Source organism: Polypterus senegalus, chromosome 17 (genome assembly GCF_016835505.1).
Source record: "Polypterus senegalus isolate Bchr_013 chromosome 17, ASM1683550v1, whole genome shotgun sequence".
Classification (NCBI taxonomy): domain Eukaryota; kingdom Metazoa; phylum Chordata; class Cladistia; order Polypteriformes; family Polypteridae; genus Polypterus; species Polypterus senegalus.
Genome location: NC_053170.1, coordinates 27,680,115 through 27,707,680, shown reverse-complemented (window position 1 = coordinate 27,707,680; position 27,566 = coordinate 27,680,115). Strand labels below are relative to the sequence as shown.

At 36.1% G+C, this 27,566-nt stretch overlaps 1 long non-coding RNA gene across 3 annotated transcripts in view; it reads right to left on the bottom strand.

Moving 5' to 3' along the window:
* The window catches only part of LOC120517434, a 125,113-nt gene that overhangs the window by 81,294 nt on the left and 16,253 nt on the right, over positions 1 to 27,566 (bottom strand). The window contains exons 1-2 of one of the 3 annotated variants that reach the window (XR_005631032.1): positions 14,311 to 14,445; positions 8,200 to 8,249 (exon numbers count right to left, since the gene is read on the bottom strand). The exons of 1 other annotated variant lie outside the window; for it this stretch is intronic. This is a non-coding gene — a long non-coding RNA (uncharacterized LOC120517434). Of the gene's footprint in view, positions 1 to 8,199; positions 8,250 to 14,310; positions 14,446 to 27,566 lie in introns of those variants that run through there. One more of the 3 variants, XR_005631033.1, reaches the window with a different exon arrangement.

Genomic DNA, 27,566 nt, shown 5'->3' with positions numbered 1-27,566 from the left:
GATATGCTGTGTCTTTCAGATGAGAGGACCTCCCCACTGTCCTACTTCCAGAAATAATTTCAGAGCAATCTTCCATTAAAAAAACTCCTACCCCTTTTTCTCCATTTTAACAACTTTTAGCTTCCCAGGCCATCAACTATGCCTCACTACCTATCAAGTAAAAAGCCAAGATATATTTGGAAAAAAGTACATTTTAATTTCAGCATTCTAACATTAATGCCAACAGCATGTGAATGCATCATATATCCAGAAAAATATTTGATACCATACTTTCAGTTTTCAGCGTACTAAAATTTCTGTTTGACTCAGAATAATTTGAAGAGACTAACCACATTGTCTAGGTAAAAGTGCCAGTGAACTAATGTGACTTAATACTTGCCACTGAAAAATAGTTCTCTTTTAGTGATATCACAGACGTATACCTTCAAAACAATGTTTAGTAATCAAAAAGTAAATACATCCCAACACAACAGCTGTTATAATCAGCAAGGGAGCAAATTCAAAACTCTTCTCTTTGTTATATAGAAAAGAAAAAAAAATATTCCAGGTGTTGTCACAGTAGGGGAAGAGAAAGCAACATCCTAGGAAATCAGGCACAATAGTGAACACAGTGGGGGAGCAGATTCATGCAAGGATACCACATTAAAGTTTATCCCTACTGCTTCACACTCATCCTTTGTACTGCCTTCCACCAACAGCAGATGCACAGCATGGCCCACAGTACCCAAACTGATTCCAGTTGTAGACTTTTATACTTATTTCTAGAAAGTCATTTGCTTGTGTGTTAAATTACCATAAGCCACACACATTTAAGGGATAAGATCAGTATTTTTCAAGTTGAAGTTTCTATATCTTTTCACAAACATGGTATATATACATTTGCCATGTGAAATTGTGTTCTAAAATTAAGCATTTTCTGTACATTCGAAACAATATCTTACCTGCACTGGCGCTTTAGAATGAAATCTATGGGGCACAGAGGAAAAGCTTAAAATCTTACAATACAATACAATACAATACAGTTTATTTTTGTATAGCCCAAAATCACACAGGAAGTGCCGCAATGGGCTTTAACAGGCCCTGCCTTTTGACAGCCCCCCAGCCTTGACTCTCTGAGAAGACAAGGAAAAACTCCCAATAAAAACCTTGCAGGGAAAAATGGAAGAAACCTCGGGAAACGCAGTTCAAAGAGACTTACAAAATAAGTCAATTTTTCAAACCAAGATAGTTGTGTGGTATTGATCCATTTCTTGTGATTACACATTGTAAAATAGCTTATACATGCCATTTTTTTAACAAATAAACACCACCATTGTAAGATTCACCAATTTCAAAATAAGACCAGCTGTATGTGACAGCTCAGCATGTAGTCTTCCTGTGCAACAACTTTTCACCCTTCCTCGGGGGGTGGTTGACTCTTGAAAGACCAAATCACAGTAAACTGTTCATGCCACATGATGGGTCTTGTTTTGATTTACACCCATATTTATGTGAGAACTCACACAAGCTAATCAAAAATGTCTTCTTACAATGACAAAAATAGTACCAGGAATATGCCATAAAATAAATATTTCTAGATCCTTTTTGTTGTTACAAACATGTCAGAAACACTGAAGTCACGTTTTTACATGTTGAAATTTTTGAAGCTTCACTGGTAGGTTTATAAGCTTTTATTTCCAGTGATGTTCTGTGTCCCATAGCCTCCACTGTAAAGTGTCAGCGTCGGCAAGATATTCTATTTAAATGTATAGAAAACAATTAACTTTAGGACACAATTTCACATGGCAGATGCATATATACCATGTTTGTGAAGAAACAACGTTGACTTGAAAAATACTAAAGTTATCTTTTACTATATACAGTATACACATGAATAATTATAAATCATGTATGCTTTCGTAAGCCAAACAGTCTTTCAAAAGTTGTTATTCAATTTGTACTGTAGTCATAACATCACTAAAATGTCTTTTCTTCATTGTAATGCACATACCCAGGAAATATATGATTGCTATTCTTTCATACATTTTTTGAATTTCCTTCAGTTATCTAGACAGCAAATGATGCAAGTCAGGAACTCGGCCAGGTTTGGATGGCAATTGATGTATCTCAGGACACTCATATACATTCATCCACTTATTTTGGGCAATTCAGAGCTACTAATCAAGCTAAACTACAGACCTTTCTGATATAGCAGAAAACAATAGCAGGCTGAGAAAAATCACAGACAGAGAACATGCAGTCGACACATTTTAATATACCTTAGATTTTAACAAGCCAGGTAAAAGTCATCCAAACAAACACACAGGCCTCTGAGGCTTTAGAAGAAAACACTGGGAGAAAGTACAAAATCCACCCAGAAAGCCATATTGGAATTTCTGGAACTGTGCATCAGAAGAACTAATCACTTGCCACTACTTTTCAGGTTTATTTTGTTGCAAGTGATAAATAAAATGGAATTCTGTCAGACTGTTCAAAATAACTAGAACAATTTTTCTTTCTTGTTTTTTTTTTAATTTTTGGCACTTCTAACCAACAATGTGTATCAGCTACTTATGGCAATAAATATGGCTGCAGGAAGTTTACTTAGGCATACCTAACATACTGTAGGGTGCACTAGCACAATGGGCTTTTAGCACTCATAATTTGGAAAACCTGAGCCCAAAACTATTTCATAAAACTATAATGCCAAACCATTCCTGGAAAATTTTGGCTTATAATAGACTGTGATTATTACATACTTGCAGAGAAATAAGAAATAATAATGTTCCTTTTTTTAACAAAAAGCCAGAGTTAACACATAGAAAATGTATTTTAAGAAATGTATTTCACAATAAAACAAAAAAAAATGTCACTGAAGAAAACTCTGCTGTTGGTTTAACAGTTTGGAAGACTCCAATATCACAGTGCTGTTATTCATTGACCTTCACAGAAAGTAACCCAGCTGAACTATAAGCCAATGGAAGAATACAGAGAAATGGTAAAGCACCGAGGACGTCCAAACCTTTAAAACTGAGTGAGTTCTCAAAAGGTAAATAATCACTAGACTGAATGGTCTGAGAATCAATTTTCACTTTAATAAAATGAAACGCAGAGTTTTCTAATTTGAACTCTACTGAAAAGAAAAATGCACCAAGGAACAATTTTAGAAACTGCAAAGATAAAAAAAAGAAGAATTGGAAATAAAAAGAAAAAAAGAAAATTCAGAATGGGAAAATCATTTTCTTTAATAAAAGGTGATATTTAGAATATTTTTGATTACTGTACAAAATAAGTCTACCCTTAAAGGAACTGAAAAACAGTAACACTATGGGACACACGGTTGAAGAAAGTGATTAAAAACTTTTGCATGTACACCATCCGTTATTTTTTTTGTAACTTCCTGTAACTTTTCTGAATCTACTTATCCAGTTCAAACCAGGAAGATACCAGCTCTGGGTGCAACATTAGTTTATCACATATAACTTACAAAATAACATATTTTTAGTTCAATCAAATTCATGGTTTTTGGGGGCCACAGTCTCTCCAAGAAGCACCAAGTGTAAGGCATGAACCAGCTCTGGTTGGAATGCCCATCACATACAACTACTGAAAAGTAAAAATAAATGAAAAATATAAAAAATTTAATTAAAAAACTAAATAAATTTTAACAAAGAAAGAAACTAGTAGAATCAAGAAAGTCAGAACAATAAAAGAAAAGGCAAATGCAGCTTAAAAATAAAAACCTTGTGTAGAACAGGGTTTTTATAAATGTTTTATGGAAAACTCATTGCTCTGGAGATATTCCTTGTAATAGGGAGGATGGATATTTGCTAAATTTTGACCATGCAAATGGCAGAATACAAATTCTAGCAATAAAGAAATGATAAATCTTTACTTTATCCCATACACTCTATTGTCAAAGTAATGTGGAACAGGAAAATATGACAACAGTATTCTAAACAAGAGCCAAAACAGATTACAGATGGCATATCCTGCCTAATAAACTTGTGAAACTTTTTGGTACAAGTACTGTACTAATGAATTTATAAAACACCAGTAACAGCGCACTGCATGATAACGTGCAGTTAATACACTTGACTTGAGGCATTCCTATTTTTCATCCTCTTCCTCTGTACGTTTAGCATTCATTTGCTCAGAGGTTGATGCGCTTGCTGCTTCCTGAGCAGCTCTTCTTTTCTCCACCCTAGCAGCCAGCTTCTTCTATTCTTTCATCTGCATCTTTTTGCGTTAAAACTGATTAAGTCAGTGTTTGTATTGCAATTAATTAGTACGTTTTCTTTAATTTAATTTTTGACTTAAGCTGGCACTTAAGTCTTCAATCTGCCTCAAGAATGATTTAATATGTGAAGAGGTAGGGGAAGCGATTGCAAAGGTGGTATGGATGAGAACGGTGCCCATACTCATGCACAAAAATGGCCACTCTGCTGGCGGCTGCCGAGAGTTGATTCTACAATAAAACAAAAAAGAGGAATAACCTTGGAAGTCAATCATCACCCCAAAAGCGGATAGTAGACGTCACGTAGTATATGTGTACCAAATTTCAGGTCAATAGGTTTGTGAACAACAGGTGATTTAAAATCCAGGACAGGCAAACGAAGAGCCACGGTAGCGTATTATATATAAATACATATGTGCTTGTGACTTACAGAATGCCTGTAAAGCTGTTCCACAATGAAAATCAGTTATCAGTCTGAATGGTATAGCTGTCTGCGAATGAGCTGTACACCGACTCTGCATATGTCATGCATTCCATTTGTCCTTGCTCCATGTTTCAGTCTCTGTATGGAGTTTGATTATTTTTACTTCTCCTGCTTACTGTTGTCGGCTGATGGCAATCACGCAAACATTAGCCAAAACTAGATTTGAGTTAATTTTTTTTTGCTGCTTTTTGTATTAATTTTACAATTAGATTATAACCTGGTTTCTAGCTGGTCTTAAGGGCTTTGTTTGGACTTCAACATCTCAATGTATTTAGCTATAAATGCCAGAAAAACAGTACCTTCACTGGTCAATTTCGGTGAACATAAATGTGAGTATGCATTGCTGCCTGGAGAAACATTTCACATTGGCTGCAGTGGTACAAGCTGGCAGTACAGTATATAATGGTAGTGTGGAGGATACCACTTACATTTACTTGAAATGGTTGGCAGTGTACCTTGCTAGGACAAGGGGAGGCAAACCTTCAGTTCCAAAAAACACACTGTGCTGTATGTCTACACTGCAAATGTCACGCCTTATCCTTGACCTTGATGTTGTTAGGATCCCTGTGTGAAGTTTGATTATTTCCACATTTCCTCTTCTCTGTTGCCTGCTAACAGCAATTACACAGCCATTACCAGAAACTTGATTTGAGTTTAATTATTTGAATGCCTTTTTATTATTTTTTACTGCTTATTATTCACATAAACTCAGCATTTCTGCAGTCATATGAAATCAAACAATTAATGAAGAAGATGAATATTCCTATCAAAATGGAACATAAACAGGAACAGTGAAAAAATGCATTATTTTAAAAATTTTGCTTGATGGTCTGAGTAAGTTTTCATAGTTGGCTCTTCAAAATTCAACATGGAGATGCTGAACTAGAAAAGAAAATTCAAAACATAAATGTGTTCATATTGTCTTAAACTATAGTGCCACAGATTACTTTAAAATTTTTATAAAATGTACAGTTTAAAAGTGTTCAGTTAAACAATGAATCTTATAATCAACCTCTACAATGTACAAGAAAGAATATATTGAATCTCTAGTCATCAGACAACAGCGTAACACTGTATATACTTAAACCAGAAAAGTCACAGAGATAAGTACTCTGAACTGAACAGCAAAGTCTACTCTACAACATTAATAGAGCTTAATCTTATAATCTGATGGAGACTTTAAACTATTTCTTATGCTGATCATGCAATCTGCTTGCATAAGGATTGTTCTAAAATTAAGAGTACAATGTCTATCATACTTAGGCTAAAAATAGAAAAATACAAGTATTATAATGTATTAATGAGATCTTAGCTACTTTTTGAAATAATCTGCCAAGGAACAGGTACCTTTCCTTCCAGACAGAACATAAACGTAACTAAAGTAAGGTTTATTTTTCTTTAGACACTTGATTTTCTTGTTAGTCTTTCATTTATTTGGGAACAAAGTGCAGATGTGAGTTAACTAACCAAGCCACCATGATGTAAATGACTAATTCAGGCGTGTACCCATATGAACCTTTAAACACATAGTGCCAAAGCCACTGAGCAAACATGAAGGTGCAGCTTCATTAATTCTTAAAAATACATGTAATTTAAAAAGTAGTCCAAATCATGTGACTCCTAAAAGTGTGTTGGTGTATACATGACTGCATCCTGTACAGTGGTATGTCTTGCTTTTTGCCTGATCCTCCTCCCCACAATCCTATAATGGAAGAAATAGGTTCAGAAAAAGGACTAGTGATCTAGGAATTACGGGCAATTTAAATTTACCTTAGCAAGTATAGTTCATCTTTAATTTTCGGATTACTCCTCAAGAGGATCATTTTGTGCAAATGATTTTTGTATTGTCACAGCAAATTAATGAAAGTAAAGAAAGCCAAACAAATAATAGTCATTAAGCAAATGTTTTTAAAGAATTTGTCTGCCTTTACACCCCTGCCTTTTATTTTATTTCACATTAAACAGTTAAAAAGGAACATAACATAGGCTTTTTTTAATCAGCCCATACCCAAAGACAAATATATTATGTGTTCATTTAGTTTTTTGTTAAATTTTTTAATACATTTGAATCCAACACAAATACTCATGTTCCTAACAAGATTAATGGTAAAATGTACAGATGACCATTGCGAGCAATGACTCGTCTAACCTCACCCCAGTCCAGTATCATGCATGTCCCTAACTGCACTGTGAATTAAGGGCAAGCCTCATATAAGAAGTCAGATTTTCTTTATATAATTCAGGAGATACAAAGAGTCTGTTATCCTGACCCCATGGCCCTTTAAATAAACTGATCTCCGTTAATCAGAATCTCTAAAGATCACAGAATGGCTTACAAGCAGCACCACCACCCAACCCCCATGCATCCTAAGAACTAATGTATCAAATCTAGCAAAGTGGCTGCTAATGAAATCTCCAGATACACTTTACCCTCTTGATTAAATGAAGGGTTCATAGCAGGTTAGGATGTTCTCAGAAAATTGACATCCATTTTCCATGCCATGCTTTTTAATTTGTTAAAAGATGAGCTTTTAGAATCTTATATCATTGAAATGGTTTTCTTGTAAAGTTGATCTCAACATCATGTGAGGGGCATCAAACATAAATCACCATCCATTTCATTGTAATACTGTAAGGCATTGTCAGTTACCAATATCAGTTAATAAGTATGAACAAATTTAAACGTTCTGGTATGGTGCCCTTGAAGGCATATATTTTAAATGATAAGCCTGGTTGAACAAAAGCAGTTTACTGAAACAGTTTTATAATTTTGACAACACTGAATCTTGATTTCATACCTTACATTTGCCTATATTATCATTCCTGTATTTGTAATGCTACTCATATTATTCATATATACTTTTGCTTTCATGAACTGATCAAGGCAACTATTTCTTACTTTAAAAGAAGTCTCCAAAATATATTTTAAGTGTATGATTCTACTGAATTCCAGAAATGCTTGTCATTAGAGGATTTATTCAGTTTATTCATTTGGGACCACTTTTAAAGATTGGCTGCCTAAATGAAGCCTTTCATCGCAGACCTAGTGCAATATAGTCTCAAATGGCAGTGAAACAAAAATAAATAAATAAAAATAATATTACTAGATCAGTTCCTGCATAAATGCCATGATGAAGACATCAATTAATATTCTAAATAAGAACATTTCTAATAGAATGGATGCAGCATTTTTTTCACAGCCCTAATTAAAACAATACAAAACCAATCAGAATATTTATATATATATATATATATATATATATATATATATATATATATATATACATATATCATAAATGAGATTCAGGCATGTACAGTAATGTTTTTTCTCTGCATAATAACAATCCTCATTATTATGTACAGTTTCACAAAAAATAATTTGGTCATTTGAACATTTATTTTCTTACTCCTTTAGGGTATTTGAAAATTAAATAATTGCAAAATTTAAGTTATTCCATAAAAAAATATTGTTTTATATTCTGAGATTTTCTGGACTCACCTGGTTTTCATTAGATGCAACAAAAGCCAAATGGAACACACTGACAATTCCTGGTGTAAGAGATAAAGTATATCAGTGCAAGTTGTAAAAGCAGCACTGCTTGCTAGCACATTCACCTAGTTAAAATTCATTTTACGTGTTGTATATGACTGAATATGTAGAAAGCAACCCATATTGGTGCACTTTTTGACATATAAACACACTTTAACTTCCAAATATTTATTTGTAGTAATAATTCTGCATGACAAAAAGTTTCTAAAAGTAGTTATCCCAGACTGTAAAATCTATAACCATTACTAAAAGCATTACTAGTTTGAAAGAATTTACAATTAACTGAGCCAATCTAAGCACTAGCTAGGCGAAATGATAATTATAGTTGACCTTTCAAGTGAGCTTAACATGTCAATCCATTGATAATCAATCAGGGTTTCTGTGATTTGGTTCTCCTCCCTTGTTAAACATGTGGCATATGACTCGGTTACCAGACATTTATATGTGTTCAACTATAAAACCATCCATTTTCTGACACATTTAATCTAATTCAGAGTTGTAAGTATCTGCAGCCTGTAGCACAAAGTGAAAATCAGCCACAGACAGGACAGCAGTCCATAACAGTGCAAACTCGCAATGTACGCCTGTACACCTACACTCAGTCACAGCAGCCTAACTTAAAGCCACTTATCAGCATACCCTGCACCTCTTTGAAATGTGGGAGGAAACTGGAAGTATCCCAAGAAAACAATATGTGGATAGAGGGAGAACATGCAAACTTTATACCAACAGTGACCTCTACAGGATTTGGACCTAGTGTCCAGGAGGTGTGAGGCAGTAGTGCCAAACACTACATGTCCATGACCCCTGACAACAAGACCTCCTTATAAAATCTTCTACAATGTAGCTAGTTACAATAAGTATTAATACATTTTAAAAGAATTGTTATATCACTCAAAATTATATATCGAGCACATCTGTCTCGACTAAAACTCTCCAAAATGTTTCCAGGGCATGATCCAACCTGCGAACGTTGCAACCAAGCCCCAGCCTCACTGGGTCACATGTTCTGGGCCTGCACCAAATTAGCATTATTCTGGACAAAAATTTTTAATTACCTTTCAGACAGCCTTGGACTCACAATCCCTCCTAACCCATTAACAGCTGTGTTTGGGGTTCTTCCAGAGGGGCTTAAAGTGGAGAAGGTCAAACAAATTGTGATTGCATTCACTACACTCTTGGCACGCAGACTCATTCTGATAAACTGGAAGAACCCAAACTCTCCTCTTTTAAGTCAGTGGGAAACCTATGTGTTATATTATTTAAAATTGGAAAAAATCAAATACTCAGTTAGAGGATCCGTACAGACTTTTTTCTAAACATGGCAGGATCTAATCAGTAATATTTTAAAATAAGTTTATAAAGCACAGAGAATTTATTCATTTAGGTATGTTTACAAGCCTTAAATTTTACGCTGTTTGGCTTGCTCTCTCTCTCAGGGGTGGGGATTGATCTGTTCTTAACTCAATTCTTCTTTTTGTAAAAACTTGATTACTTTGTATGGATTGTAATAAAATCTGTATTTGTGGTAACATCACATATGTGACAGTTTATGGAGGTTACGAATGGTATTTCATTTTAATTCAAAAAGTATATTAAGAGATAATAAAGAATATTCATTCATACTCTTATTCTCAAACAGGCTTAATCTATTTCAGAGTCACAGGAGATGAAGTTACTGGTAGGATAGAGTTTTGGAAATTGTACCAGTTCATTGCAGATAAAAAATAATCTGATCTACAACACAAAAAAATTTAATGTATTCATTGAACACATCAGTCCAACATTAAGCATTTTGTTGGGAAAATATGTGAATTTCTTATAATGGGTAGTGGGTGGTGATTTTTTAATAAATATTTCCTGAGCCTGTTTGTCAGTTTTGCCTATAAGGTGGAAGGTATTTTGACACATTGTTTATACAGATGCTTCAACTGACTGGTATTTTTGGGCTCTTCTTAATGAACTGGGCTGTTGTTCAGGTCATGATACCGCATTGATGTGCAGTCAAGGGCTACATTTTAAGTTGAACATATCAAAACAAAACCTTTTGTCTTCTTTATGTATTTTATTGTAGATTAACTTGTGCAATTGTTCTTGTGATGCATGATGTGTATTTTGTTAAGCTACACTTTAAGAACAGATACCTAGACATTCTCCTGAATCATGCAAAGCAAACCTAAAATGTTATTCTGTCCCCACTATGCTTAATTGCTGAATCATCTCATCTGGTGGACATACCAATGCTGATGTTATCTGAGACAACAGAAGTCTGCTAAGCCAGTTATATCAAGCTGTTTCCTATTGTAAGCCTGCTGTTAAAGAAGTTTGTTCGATAAACATTCCTGACAAATTAGGTGTAGTGTTTTATTTCCATTATTTGCATACTCTCTGCCTAATTATGCATTAACTGAGAATAGAATTTTTAGAAACTGGGCTCTAATCATTTCATAGGTCATGAAAATTAATTTTTTCTATGATGCTCTGTGATATCCCGTGTAGTGGGAAGTGGCCCCAGCCTACACTCTGGACATCTGATAGTTCATGAACCGAACGGGATCAGCGGAGAGATGAGACACAGACAAAAATTGAAGTGTGAATGGTGCAAGTTTATTTACAAGAGTGCTGTACAAAAAAAAATGCAGTAGTGTCAGGTGGGCTTTGAGACACAGTCCTTCAACACTGACACTTCAAAAAGAAATAAAAAAACAAAAAGGAAAAATATGGTGTATTTACAAAAACAGTGCACTCCTACAAAAACTACATACACACTCCAATAATGAAGGTTGTCTTCTTTTATCCCTGGTTCAAGACGTTCCTCCAACACGAAAAAAAATGCACAAAACAAGTGTGTATATACAAAAAAAAAACAATTGCACCAAACCTAAAATCAAAAACTATCCCAGCACCAAATAAATATATATACCTCCACCAAAAATAATCACTAGGAGATATATAACTCTATATACAAAAAGAATATCTACAAAGAATATATACAAAAGCCGCCAAAATTACAACTGTTCCTCCAAATAGCTCAGCAGTGCTTTTTTCCTACCTCGCTTTTAGGTCCACTGACCACCCCTGTTAGCCGGTAACTCTTTAAATATACCCGGCAAGATTATCCAGCCAATCTGCCAACACGTCTTCCTCATGCACCTATCCCGGTAGACGGTAGCGCGTTCACGCCACGCCCCGGGCAACTATATATTTAAAACCGAACTCCTGCGGGTCGCGCGCGCGTATAAAGCCCTCCGGTACAGCCAACAGCTATGCTGAGCTCAAGCACGCTCGTTGCTGACTCACCAGTAAGTAAACCATTTTTGACGTTATGGGATCCCCATCTCTGATTCAAACAAATGCCGGCTTTCTCTTTTAGGCGCGCCGCACTTTAAACCGCCTGCACTGGGCAGGCTACGAGGACACCGGAGTGTAAAAATGAACACGTGCGGTGGAGCCCGTACTGGCCATTATACCGGCCCCACGTGTGTCCAGACACCCCGCGCCTCACAGCGCTCACCCGCTAGACGTTCCCGCGACAGCGCCCTCAACACACCAACGGTAAGTGCACTTTCTTATAGCCATATAAATGCTGCTACTTACTTGCATTTGGTAAGACGCGACCCCGCGCATTACCACATGCTCTCAGAAATGTTTTTCAATTGAAGTAAATTCAAATGAGACAAATCTGAACTCGGGCAGTTATCTTACATATCATCGAAAAAGGAATCTATCTTTTGTCTCCTGTAATGGATGCTGTTGCACAAGACAGTAGTCCCCGGCAGTTAGAAATTTCAGGTTTAAGAGTGAACTGGAATGGAATCAGCAGCAGAACAATACTTTTTGCGTGAAACAAATGTTTCAAAATCTGTACTTGGTGCAACTGTAGATACAAAAGCAGAGCAGTAAGGAAACAAAATATGTCATAATATATGTTGTGTAGGGGTGTGTTTAAGAAATGTCCATTTTACTAAGGAAGATACAAGCTTACCATTCAAAATTCTGAAAAACTTGGTCATGGAAGCAGTGTGCAAAAAACAGATTTGTGAAACACAGAATTTTTGCAAATCATTGCCTGGAGTATGCAAAATGCCAAAATTACTGTGACGTAAAAGAAAATGCTCTTTTACATCTGAATGTCAGTTTTTGCCTCAGAATAAGAGTTTGTAATGATATTTTTGACTTTAATAGAGTCCTTCTATCTGACAGCACTACTTCACTACGATCTCTTTCATTGTTGCATTTGGAACCAATATACTCATCTACTGGAACTGCTGATGCTAAGTCTTCAAACATTTCTTTCAAATAATGACAGTGAATGTAAAACCAGTGTGCTCAATAACAGCATTTTTCGGACTGTTTAAACTAATTCCATAAAAATTATTTGAAACCGATAAATGCTCGTTATCAAAATGCCATCTTTTGTGTGTTCGATATTGAAACAGAGGCATACACAGGAGATTGTTTCAAATAATATTCAAACTTTGATGTTGGAATCAGATCTTTTTTATTTCCAAGAATCATTTTTATTGCATGGTAGTGTCTACTCCTTGCTCTGCGCTGAGGGTGAACTGGAAAAAAATGTTGTTTTCTTAACCTTTCTCCAGCATTTAAAATAAATGATATGTGTCAGGGATGCCGGGGCGACGACCCAGTCGGGACGCAATGAAGGACCGGAAGAGGGCGTGCGCCCACCTTGCACCACGTGGGGGCCGCCAGCCTGGTGGTTCTGGTGGCCACGGGTAGGGGGCTTGGAAGCAAAACCCTGTAGGGGCCCGTGGTCACCCTGGACCTCAGCACTTCCGCCACACCAGGAAGTGCTGGGGGGAAGAGAAGCAGGGACCAGGGAGCACCTGGAGCATATCCGGGTGGGGATAAAATGGGCCGTCTCCCTTCATTCGAGGCTGGAGTCGGGTTGAAGAAGGACTAAGCAGGAGAAGAGAGTGTTGAGGTGGCCCAAAGAAAGGCATTGTGTGTGTAGTCAGGACTTTGGGGGGTTTGTGTGCACTGATTTTTGTAAATAGATATTGTAAATAAACGTGTGGCGGTGGAAAAACAACATGTCTGCCTGTCTGTGCCCGGGTAATGTTCACATATGATAAACAGAATTTCTCAAGCCACATGATGGAAGTGTACTTTTTTCAAAAACAAAACAGTGAAATACTGAAAATGTAGATAATTTGATTTGAATCGCATTAATTATTAATACATTTATATTATGGTAACATTTCTTTAGTGTTTTTTTTTAAGCATTTTGTTTCAAATGTTTTGTTTCATTTCCATTCTTTGCTTCCTCATTTTAAATAAAACACTTTGATACTTTAGCCACCAGTCATATGCTGAAAATAATTTCTGTTCTTCATTTTTTGTCCTCTTCTCCTTTTCTTTACCTCAATGCTTAACCGCTGATGTTAACATCTCTGATGCTTGGTCCTATGGCCATTGTGAGGTCTGATGTGAGTTTACAAGTTTTAAAACATAATGATATATTTAAGACAACAAACATAACAAATGTAATCTTCAAAAGTAAAATTATATATGTGCTTAAGAGATTCCTAAGTGAGTATAAATGAGAAGTTTCCAAAAAATATAATGAAAATTTGTGTAAGGATTGAGGAGGGTCAGTGTAACACTTTCTTAAGTTACTGTACATGCACAGCTTTGTAGAATATGGATCATTCCCTTCGGTTTATACAGATGGGAATGGAGCTGGCAATGTGCAGAACTGGACAGATATCTCAAAGTGGCTACAGATTTCTCAAAACGAATAGAGTATTGTTTCACGTTATTTTTAAATCCGTTGTGAGATATCTTAAAATTCACTTAAGGTATCTGAAATGCATTTCCAAATTCCTTTTAAACACATTAATGTTATTTAGGATTTCCATACACAATCCCATAACTGATGCCTAGTTAGTAAAGTATGTGTAGCATTTCTTTAAAAAAAAACAAGTCCTGAAGAGTTAGTGGCATCATACAAGTAAAACTGTCTCGGCAAAACTAATTTACAGTGACTTGCCAGTAGAACTGGTTGGAAATTAAAAAAAGCAACCTGAAAGTACTTACTGTAGATAAGATAGTACTTTATTTGTCTCAAGGAAGAAATGTAGCTGCAAAATGTCCATAGGTGCTTCATGCCATCATCCCTTGAAGATGTGGAAGAACAACAAGAACAAAACGCAATAAATGCCTTAGTGGGCTTTAACAGGACCTGTTTTGACAGCTTCCCAGCCTTGACTCCCTAAGAGGACAAGAAAAAAAAAAACCCTTGTGGGAAAAAATAGAAGAAATCTTGGGAAAGGCAATTCAGGGAGAGACCCCATTCCAGGTAGGTTGAGCGTGCAAAGGGTGTCAACAAATGGGGTAAATACAATGCACAAAGCAAGAAATCCTCTTCATAGAGCTAGATGGACGATCAGTCATTGCCACCTCAGAAATACAATAACCCCACAAAGTATTTTGTTCTTGCACAACACTCTACAACAAGTGCAGGTGTAGAGCTTCACAACAAGAATTGGAGAAAGTGACATCAGCGTCCAGATGCACATTTTCTATTAGATTAACTAGGCAAAAAAACTTCTTATGCCAGATGAGACTAATAATAAATCTATTCATTTTCAGAACCCACTTTGTCCAATACAGGATTGCAAGGAGAAACCCTGGAAATTAAGTGGATCAAGAAGAGAAACCAAGGAAGCAACAGTAGTCCATCAAAGAGAATACTCAAACACACATGTATGCAATTGTAAATCATGCAAAGCCAGAAGAATTTAGTGTCACCAGCTGACCTACCACACACATCTTTAGAAATGGAAGATAAAAATAAAGTACCTCGAGAAAACCAATGCCAACATAGGAAATGCATGCTCTACAAGGATAGTAGATGGACAAAAAGTCTAATTCAGATCTCACAGATAACATTTAATATTCCAACTAATCACAGACAGTGGAAAATGTTATGCTTGAGGAATGTTATTGAGAAAAGTTCCAAAATATTCCAGGGTCAATAAAGGCTTTATGAGTCGGGGCAGATATGGTACAGCCTTCTTCCTAAGAGCTCCTCTTTGAGAAAAAGCATGTCACTCCCCTGCTTCCACTCACCTAAACAGTAGCCTGCCATCCTTAATAAATAAATAAATAAGTAAAGTTAAAAACACTTCACATTTTTACGTATTAGATTAACCTGTAGCTACCAAAGGCATATATCCCAAAATAAAACTACTTAAAATTCACATTTCTAGATGTGACTAGAAAACTGCAGGAGGCATTGTGTTTTCTAGTGTTTTCAATTACATCTTTAATATCTCACTGATATAGTTACCCCCTGTTCCAAAGAAAAGTAAAAGTGGACTGTCTGAACTGTTACAGACTAGTGTTGCATGCCCCCGTTGTGATTAAGTGGTTCTGGACCATGTAAAATAGAAATTCCAAATAGTCTGAACTGCCTGCAGAACCTCCAAACTTGCACAGTGCCATAACCAGTCCACTGAGGTTGACATTGCAATTCATATCATTATGGCACACATAGATGACAACAAAATTGCTATTTCAGAATAACATACTACAGCTCAACATTTAGTATTCTTGCATCAACTAAGCTGATTACCCAGCTAGTGAACTTGGGACTTTGTACCACCCTTTGCAACTGGGTTTTGAACTTTCTAACTGGCAGGCCTCTAGCATGTGCAGATTGGCAGCATTACTTCCTCCACAATGGTCCTCAACAAAGGCATCCCGCAAAGATGTGTGCTGAACCCCTTACTTTACTCCTTTTTCACTTATGACAGTGATTCCAAGCACAGCTCCATCATTAAATGTAGTGATTAAATCCAAAGTCATATGCCCGATTAACAATAATGTTGGGATAACCTACAGAGAAGAAGTGTGCCTTCTGATATGGAGGTGAAAGGGCAACAATTGCTCCATTGATGTCAGCAAAACTATGGAGCTGGTCATAGGCTTCAGAAGAACAGGAGGTGGACCACACTGACATCTGCATTTGAGGGGATGCTGTTGAGACGGTTGGTAGCTTTAAATTTCATGACTTGATCACTACTAATGACATAAAGTGAGCACAGCACATCTTGTCTTTTGAAAAGACATTTCACCAACACACTTCTTCCCAAGACTTCTTAGGAAAGCCCAGATGTCCATATCTATAGCATGTTCACTAACGTCTATAAGTGCACAGTGGAGTCCACACTCATTGACTGTTTACCAACCGGGCAACCTGCTCAGCTCAGGACTATAAAAGAAAAATAGATGGGGGGTGATGGTGGCAAAGACTATTACTTGCATGCAGCTCCCTTTTATTAAACATTAATATAAAGCATGGTGCCTGAGAACCGCAGACGGTATTACAACAACAACAAACAATTTATTTCTTGTACAGCCCAAAATCACACACAAGGAGTGCTACAATGGGATTTAACAGGCCCTGTTTTTTTGACAGCCCCCAGCCTTGGCTCTCTAAGAAGACAAAAAAAATTCTGAAAAATAACCTTGTGGGGAAAAAAATGGAGGACATCTTGGAAAAGGCAATTCACAGAGAGATCTCTTTCCAGGTACATTGGGCATACAATGGGTGTCAAATTATGTAAATACAATACACAAAACAGAACACAAGTACCACTTGGGAAGAGCTCCTGAAAGACTTGGAGACAGCAGGTACAATTGTGACAGAGAAAACAAGAGGCAGTGCACTCTGCCAGCATGGCCTCTATGTTCGCCCACCCTGCAAGACTTGTTTAAAGTTTGCCACACAACATTTGGACAAGCCTATGAAATACTGGGAAAATGTAGTCTTGTCAGATGAGAAAGACAGTTGAACCTTTTGGCTGTCATACTACACACCATGTTTGGAGGAGAAACGGCACTGCACATGACCCAAAAAACACTATACCAACAGTTGTTTGGAGGTGGAAGCGTCAAGGTGTGGGGCTGTTTCTGATTTCATGGTCCTGGCAGACTTCATGATTCTTGTCATTAATTGTTCAGCATTGGCTGAGCTCATCTCCAATTCTGCAGTAACGACTGCTTGACACAGAAAATACAGTGAATACTGTTACCATATATCCTTCATTTTTTCACTACTTTTTGTATCTCAGTTGTGAAAATATGCTTAGAGTGACTTTATCCCAGTCCACCAACATAAGATGGAATTAAGTCTTACAAGGGAAAGTGTAAGCTGAAAAACTGATTCTATTACTACTATTTTCTTTTCTTTTGCAAAACAAGATATAACACATAAGAAAAGCCTTGTTTAAAGTGTGTATTTGCTATTTCTTAGTTCAAAATGCATGAAGAATCATCATCATTGTATTGTGAGCACAGCTATTTTCCACACTATGACTTGTGCCCGTGTACAATTTACATCCCAGAAGATTTCGCCTGCCCAGAACTGAATCCTCATATTATATTCTAGCTACACCATCAAGTTCTGTTTGACAGAGGAATGCATTTGAATGCTGCTGAAATAACTTAAAGTACTTTTATAGTTCCACAAACATGCCTAGAATCCTAAGCATGGCTAACCCCTGCATGCAAGCTACTTTAAGAATTATTTGTGGTAGACTTCTTCTTGAAATATTCTGGTAGTCAGTACTAATTAACAATTTATATTTTATTCTAAAATGTATATTGTAGAAGAGTATACAAAATATATTCTATGTCTCTTGATTTTGTCAGCATATATGATTTACTTATTTACTTCTCTGTCTGGAAGGTATCCTCCCTTATGGGTATTTTACAGTATTCATTGAAAAGAAGATGTTCACAAAGATTATAAAAGGAAAGCTTCAAAACACTAACACTGATGCCAAAGGAATACCTTATTGTACCTGAGGATTAGTGACAGCAGAAAAAAAGATATTATTCCTTTTCATAGAATCAATTTTGTAAATCTTTTGCAAACTGACAATAATGAAACTAAGTGTTATATATTACCTGAGAATGAGTGTAAGGTTTACCTATATCAGGTCAAAGGGAGTGTGATGTATGGCCTGGGCCATTACCTGGCCGGGATGGCAGCTGGGTGGAAGGACCAAGATAGAGAGCCTGTCTGGGGCATTACCTTCCCTGGGATGCTAGAGGGCAGTCCCCCAGATTCCCACAGGGCACGACAAAATTTGGAGTTTGGAGAAGCCATGTTAGGTTCCGGAAGTGATGCCAAAAGAATATCTTAGAGCACCTGGAGCACTTCCAGGTGCCCTATAAAAGGAGCCAGCTGCCACTACTCAAAGATCCAGGGTCAGGAGGAGGTGGACAAGGCTTGCCAGGATGAGTGGAGTTGGAAAAAGGAGAGAGAGAGAAAGAGACAAGAAGAAAAGAAGGGACTGTGCATTTGTTATTGATACATGCAAATTGTGGTGCTGGGGAGCAAAAGAAAAGTGCTTCCCAATTTAAATATAGGTGTCTTGTGTGGCAAGACTTGTGTCTGTGACTGTTGTGCTGGGTGTTTGAGGAGCTCTGTGACCCCTGGTTTTCACAGGAGAATAACAGAGGTTCAAAAGAAGAGTACAGTACAGTCAGTGTGTCTGTCTGTTTGTTTAGTGCTCTCCCGTATAAAGACTATTTTTTTTACACAGAAATGTAGGGTCAATAAAAATATGTGGAATCTGGACTCTTGGACCACCATTTCACAAGTCCACAGTCCAAATAATGACAGCAGTGAAACAGCTAGGAAGAACAAAGGAAACACTGGATAAAGTGATAGAGTATTTTTTCAAATGCTGAAGGAATAAGGGAGGAGATTCTCCAATTATATCAGGTTAGTCTAACACCAGAAAAAGATGTTAATGCAGCACATACGCAATAAACTGCTAATCAAAGTTGGGCCCTCCAGGCTACAGTATGCCAGTTATACACCCAACGAAGATGGGGAAGCATAGACACAAATAGCCAATTGAAGTCAGCTTCATAGAATAAAAATCCAAGAAATTAATGCTTTATTTTACTTTGCTTTGCTTGTCATTTTTGATGGATATCTTCTAATATATATTATAGTATTATTGCTTTATTAATATCAACTGAGAAAGAAGAATTTGTGACACAAGGCGGTAAACAGCTTAAGCTGCATTTACACACTTCTAATGTGTCCTGATTCTGATTTTTGCACATACTCTATCTGACTCAGATTGGATTTGGTGTAAACAACGCCCTCTGATGACCAGTACACTGTCCAGGGTTTATTCCTGCCGTGCTCCCTGGGCTAACTAGGATAGGCTCCAGTCCCCCCACCCACTGCACCCCTGATCAGGATTAAGCGACAAATAGTAACAGATTTTTTAAGAGAGTACACAGGCTGCTTTTGTATCTGGTACTGGATTCCATTTAAACTCAAATTGTCCATATAAGATCTCATTTTAAGTAGACCAGATTTTTGCCCAATGATGTGTAACAATGTACTACATGTTAAAAGGAGAGAGAAGCTTGGGGATTGACAACTGCAGACATTACAATGATACCTGTCTTATACAAAAGTTCTCCAGCCATTAGGACTCATCAAAGCAATTAACAATACAGTCCTGTCATTCTTGACTCCTTTTGTGTATTCATATTCTTCTCTGAATGGAGGTGAAGGAAAGAAATCACAGCAGAAAATGCAGAGGCATATAATGCCATAGCCCTTCTGCACTGACAACATACAGTATTTAGAAAAGAAGCGTCGCTTCTAAAATATAGAAAACTCAAAAGCATCCATAAGAGGAAAAAAATGACATGAAGATCCATGTTTATGCTTTATCTACATTGCTGGGTTACAATACATGTGCTGAGCAAATATTTCAATGAGCTGAATATGTGTACAATGTAAAAGCATGTGCCATGTTTTAAGTGTGCTATATAAACGGCACAAACTTTGGATTAGATCATTTCACTAATTGAAATTCTGGCCTCAAGACCTGGTAGTGTAAACACAGCAGAAATATTTGGGAATGTTACTTGACATGGAATGAAACCAGAAAATTTAGTGGTGGTCAGAATCACCCTTCTGCACCGCTGGCTACTGATTTTCTGTTATCTCCTAAAGGAATACTCTGCCCAAAATGGTATTTTTTTCTATAATATTTATCCCATGTGGTTTGTACTAATGGCTGAAGGAAAAAAATAATCTCATTTGTTCATGAAGAATGGAAATAACAAAGTTTCTTATAGAAAAGGAGTCTATGGTGACCAATGCCGAACAACAGCAAACAATCTCATAAACATCCTTCAATAATACAGGTAACATGACATGGATGTTTTTGAGATTGTTTGCTGTTGTCATGTGTTTGTTAATGGCAAACTAAGCCAACAAATCAAAAATATTGCCCTGCCAAAAAATAGCACCCTTTGTAGTTATTGAGTTGTATACAATTAAAGTGTATGAAAAATCAATATGTTTTCTTTAAACCTTTTGTTAAACCAGGCTGTTTTTTTTATTAAATCTGAGTTAAGTCTATGAAATGCTTAGTGGCATTTAACCAGTGCTTGAAAAGTGTTCTTTATCACAAAGCTCTTTTTGATTCCTAACATTAAAAATGAGTGAAGTTATTCAATTGAGCTTTTACAGCTTGTATTGTCAGCTACATTCTGAATACTTATCTCACATTTTGAGAGGAGAAGGAAATAAAAATATTGGCGAACCTTTCTTTTAAAAATAACTTCCACTTATACCACTTTCAATGCAGAAACAAATTGTTGTACGTGCAATAATGATTTTTATTGTCTATCTTTGTACACATTAAGTGCAGATCTCTTGCTATCAGTTTAATATATTTTATTCTTCTTTATTACTTTACATAGCTCCATTAGCAGCAAGCATCAGAACAAAGCACTGAGCCAGCAATTGCCCAAGTAATGTGGCCACTACAAAATGCTTAACTTTTATCTTTACAGAGGAAGTCAACATTTCTGGGTATAAACTGCTGAATGCACAAACTTAACCTTTTTGTTTGCTATGTAATCAGCATCTTTGAATTACTTATGTGGATTTTTTCCACTCTCTCAATATGGTGTTTTATAATTTTAGTGTTAAAGGATAGCAGTCAGTCAATCAGGGTCCCCCAACTATTCAACAAATATACCTGTACATCTTTTGGGTTTTGTGTTTTGATTGATTGTCATATAAAATGATAATTCATTGTTACATACACAGTCTGTCTTTAAATGAATGAGACTGATAATAAATAAAAAGTTATTGTAAAAATTATTACTTTCTATTATATTACATGTCGGCCATTCTACCTTGGGAAACACTTTTCGAAATTGTCTTCTGTGAGGTCTGTCAGTACATTGGTTACAGCTCTTTGGATGTTTTCAATCAGTCTTGTTAATTTCATGGCAGACCTTGCAGAACCTATAACCTAATTTAGCAAAGCTGGAAGGTGTGTGTCAGCTCCTGTAATTGTACTGATAAAAAAGAGAGAAATGAAGCAGCTGCCCAACTGCTTATGATTATCTTGCTGCATAGGATCATTACTCAGTATAAAGCTTTTAACTATGCCTCTTTGAATACACATCCATCTATTTTCTGTATCTGCTTCAGTTTCAGTGTCACAGGCAGCCAGTGGTGTAGTAGTTTCTCTTTTTATCATCCTATCTCTCTATTATAATAAAAAAATCCTGGGATGAGACAAGACTTTTTAGCTTGGGACGAGACGTGATTTTTTTCAGGGAGATGCCTTAACTTCCCATGAGACGAGACTTTGTGCCAAGAGATTTAACCACGCCCGGGGCCGGAAATAAAAGACAAAGAGTAGATGACAAAGTAGAACGTCATAAAGAATTAAAAAACGTTGGCACGATACATATGCAGACCAGGTTAGAGATCATGAAAGTACTAAAATTTGAAAGTCTCAAAAAATGATAGTAAAGATCGCATTAGCACAAACAAACGTAAATTATTACTCTGTGAAATAACGGAATAGTCAAAAGAGATTGAATATATTGTTTGGATTTAAAACTTTAAGTCGGAGACTTGTAGATCGTCTAATTCGAGTTGCCATCAGAGAAAAGTAGTGTTGCTTCCCAATGAAGAGGAATATCCACAAGACTTAAAACATTGGTTGTTTGGTGAAAGTGAAATCCACATACGTGAGCAGCAGATACACAAAGTGCCTAGCATGTAGCGCAGGCCTGAGGGGGTTGCCGAGCAAAGCGAACAGGCAGCGAAGCCCCCTAGTACAAATAAAGTTTAATAAATAATAAATAAAATTAGTTCAACAAATTATGTCGTTTTTCTTATACACCTGTCTTTGTCTAGCTTCTCTCTCTTTAGTTGGAAAGTTCTGTCAAGTTCTTTTTTTCTTAAAAGTGCATATTGGTCATACACTGATGTAATAATTTCACTGTACAGTGTATACATGACAATAAATGTGAACATAAATCTTATGGCAGTTATACAGTATGTTTGTATTTTTACACTTTAAAAAGCCCTAGTGTTATATTTTAAACATGGTTCTTATTAGAAACTATACTTTTCACAGTGTAAGCTTTTTAAATGTGTGTATAAATGTGATCTAAATCTTTTAAATGTATGTATAAATGTGATCTAAATCTATGTGTAAAATCTGAAAAAAATCTATGTAAATAGAGCCCAAAATATATGTTTAACGATATATAAAGCACAAATCACAGCAACGTGTAGGCTATTTATTACCGCTCAGTACACCACGCTGCACAGAGTTCCCACAGAGGGGCTGGATGACATAAGTAGTACATTAAGATAGTTAGTGTCAAAAGAGGTGTGAATTTGATTGATGACTTTAAGCCCCGCCCCCAAATATGATGGATGACATTAAGCCCCGCCCCAAATATGATTTATGAAAATATGAAATATGAAAAATATGAAAATATAATTTATGTAAATATGAAACTATAAAAGTATGAAAATGTATTTATAATCTTAGGACACGTGGGTTTATTTTATAAACATTAGGTTCAAAATTAATACTGTGAAATTAAATATACACTTATCTTGCAGTCATAGCTATGCTTATGTGTAACTTTCTGAAAATATTCACAGACCCGCGCTAAGATATAAACTCACGACCTCATTTTATAAACATTAGATTCAAAATTAAATATTAATTAATTAAATACAAACATGTCTTGCCGTCATAGCTATGTGTAAACTTTCTGAAAATATTCACAGGCCAGCTAAGATATAAGCACGGACACATTTTATAAGCATTAGATTCAAAACTAATATTATAAAATTAAATATACACTTATCCCGCGTGCAAAGCCACGCATATGTACGGCTACATAAAAACGCTATAAAATATTCACACAACCGCTCTAAGTTATAAACTAATTGCAAGAAAATAAATATACTGTAATATCCCTTCCCAGACGGGCAAGTGTTAGTAAATTATCAAATAAAAGAACTAATCAATGGTTTATATTCACTTTCCTTCTTACTTCAACAAGCTGACAACCACAACGTAGGCAGGACAAAGAAAAGCGCACCACTAAAAATCCTACACCCATACAAGAAAATAAAATTTTCTAAAAACGATTTTCACTCCACCTCCAAGTTTTAAGTTCACGACACGCGTCTTTATCTTTCCTTCACCCCATAACTGAAATGATGTTCACCCCACAGCCAACTCAAACCAAACTAACTAAAAACGAACGCATATGCATGACTACATAAAATATTCACACAACCGCTCTAAGTTGTAAGAAAATAAATATACTGTAATATCCCTTCCCAGACGGGCAAGTGGTAGTAAATTATCAAATAAAAGAAGTAATCAATGGTTTATATTCACTTTCCTTCTTACTTCAACAAGCTGACAACCACAACGTAGGCAGGACAAAGAAAAGCAGCGCCACTAAAACCCTACTCCCATACAAGAAAATAAAATTTTCTAAAATCGATTTTCACTCCACCTCCAAGTTATAAGTTCACGACAAGAGTCTTTCCTTCATAGCCAACTCAAACCAAACTAAGCTCACGGCACACCCTTAAATAAAAACGATTTTCACTCCGCCTCCAAGTTTTGAATTCACGACACGCGTCTTTATCTTTCATTCACCCCATAACTGAAATGATGTTCACCCCCTCAAACCAGACTAACTAAAACGAACGCATATGCATGACTACATAAAAACGCTATAAAATATTCACACAACCGCTCTAAGTTGTAAACTAATAGTAAGAAAATAAATATACAAATTTCTAAAACGGTATAAGCTGCATTAGAATCAAAAGCACGAAAATACATGGCCACTCCAAATGCCTGAACGCCTCTTTGTAAACTTCACCGGTTCAAAAAACTTAAGCTAAAAGACTCGTTTTTCAATTACGTACCTCCCCCCATCGGAATGCACCAAACATGATCGATCAAGGCCTGTCTCTTAATTTAATTACCAGGGCCTTTCTGATAACCGGCTGTTTTAGGCATTAGCCAGACGTTACAGCAATTAGGTCCCCTTCATGTTATCAATTAACAAAAGTCTTAATCTAATTTAAACGTGTTCTATTTTTATATCATAAAGTAAAATACTTATTCTCACCCCGAATCAAAGCGATTAAGAATATATACACTCCTTCTGATTTTTACTAAAATTCTTAACACGCTTTTCAGCACTGTCTCTGCGAACACCCACTAAAATTAAATATACAATTTTCTAAAACGATAGGGACTCTCTGCTCTAAGTTATAAGTTAACGACACGCGTCTTTATTTGATAAGCACTAGATTCAAAACTAATATTAAATATACAGTACACTTATCCTGCATGCAAAGCCACGCATATGTGTGATTTTCTAAAAAAATGTTCACTCCTAAAGTTCTAAGTTATAAACTCACCATACACGGCCTCATTTTATAAACATTAAGAAATTAAATACAGTATATACACGTCTTGCCGTTATACTGTAGCTATGTGTAACCTTCTGAAAATATTCACAGGTTCGCGGTAAGATATAAACTCACGACACACGACCTCATTTTATAAACACTTTTCATGCTTTTTAGTCATGTATAGTTCTGCGTAGCTGTAACTGTCTTAAAAACTCTATAAAGTGAAATATTCAATTACCATAAGTGTGCCTCCTTTTATAAATTGGGAAATAAATTTTCTTTCACCGCCATGCGAACACATTTGGCAGTTAAATTTAAATGGGAACAAACTTTCTTTCACAGAACATGGATACCTCTGGTATTAAACTTCAGTTGATCAATAGCGAGAACCACGAAGCCCCCATGCAAGCGAACACATTTGACCGCCAATTTTAAACGCTTGGGAACAAACTTTAGTGTTAAAATATTTATTGTAACAATTCATGCTTTTTATTTAATGAAATCGGAAAATCGTACGATTATTAAACCAACCCCACACCATTCAAAGGGGTTTGAGAATATAAGTTGCCTTTAAAATTCATAAGACCCTGCTCTTTGTTAACTCGTTAATCGGTTAAATGTCAAAGCCTTTTTACATACCTATGGTCTAAGAACAATATTATTAGACGAACTACTTCCTACTAACGATTCTCTCTTATATACCAAAATGCACAATGAACTTTAAAAGCTCGCGAGAAAAGTTATTAAAAACATCCGCGTTGAACACAGCGGTTTCTCGCTGTCTATGGCACTTGATAAAAAGTTATTTATATGCCGAGTACAAACACAGCTCTTTCTGATACTGTATTTCAGCCGCTTTAATCTTGTAAATATCAAAATTGATCTAGTTTCATATGGATTGCATGTATACCCATTTACATCAACTTGAAAATACACGTGGCTACCTAAGAAACGATCTCTCGGTAAAACATAACGTTTACATGATTTTGAGCACAGCGGTTTCTCGCTGTCTATGGCACTTGATAAAAAGTTATTTATATGCCGAGTACAAACACAGCTCTTTCTGATACTGTATTTCAGGCGCTTTAATCTTGTAAATATCAAAATTGATCTAGTTTCATATGGTTTGCATGTATACCCATTTACATCAACTTTAAAATACACGTGGCTACCTAAGAAACGATCTCTCGGTAAAACATAACGTTTACATGATTTTGAGCACAGCGGTTTCTCGCTGTCTATGGCACTTGATAAAAAGTTATTTATATGCCGAGTACAAACACAGCTCTTTCTGATACTGTATTTCAGCCGCTTTAATCTTGTAAATATCAAAATTGATCTAGTTTCATATGGTTTGCATGTATACCCATTTACATCAACTTTAAAATACACGTGGCTACCTAAGAAACGATCTCTCGGTAAAACATAACGTTTACATGATTTAAGCCCTTTCAATTGATATCATTCATATTCAACTTGGCCCTATAATGCTGAAGTCACAAAAATCACTAGAGACATAAAGCGAAATGTTAAAACAAAAAATGTACAGAACGTGTGCACCCCGACTGTAAAGCCACGCCCTTTTCTACATTACCGTGACGTGTCTCTCTGTTGGTGTGGTCAGGCTTTAGCGAAATGCCAGCCTCATTGTTAGTAAATAACAATTTAACCCTAAATGCATTGTCATTTAGATTCAAGCTATTATCACTCCAGCCTTTTGTTGGATTGTATGTTATGGTCACATTTTGGTGCCTAAGCTTTAACACTTTATTTACATTTAACCTTTCTTTAACATAGCATTTTCTGTCTCTAAGAAGATATGTCCTAAATGTTATGTTTAAAGTACACTATATTTTTGGTTGTAATTATCATCTTAACTTTTCCTGCATTATCCTGATAATATCCTAATTAGCACAATTCTGGCAAACCACCGAATAGATCTGAGAGAATGCCATATTCAGGTCAACAAGGTATTACAAATTATGGCCACTACAGATGTAGTAACACTTTCAAATGCTACAGGATCCTGGTTGTAATTTTTGCCATGCATTAAGGGGTGCCCACATTAAAAAGTGTGGAATGTTAAAGGGATTAAGCGAAAATTTGCAAAATGGCCCAGATTAAAATATGCATAAAATAACAATTTACCAATACAGCGGTCATTCTGCGTTGATAACATTTAGCCAAAAACAGATGAGGGATTTATAAAATGTATCAGAGTCTCTCTTAAATCTTGTTGACTGTAAACATGTCAGTTTGTACACTTTTACCATGGGTTGAGGGAAAGAAGGTAGCAGTACTGACCCTATTTGTATAATGTTTACATGTTCTCTCTCTAGCCACAGGGGCTTTCTGCTGATTTTCACAAAAACATGTAACTCTGGTTAATTACAAGCTCTAAACTGGCCCTGTTTCCTGCAATGCCATGAGCCCTAAATATAGTAGGTGACATGCCAGACCTTGTCAGCGCTAGCAGCCGATTTCTTCGGTCAATCCGTATCGCACAACAGGTGTAAAGAAATTGATGCAA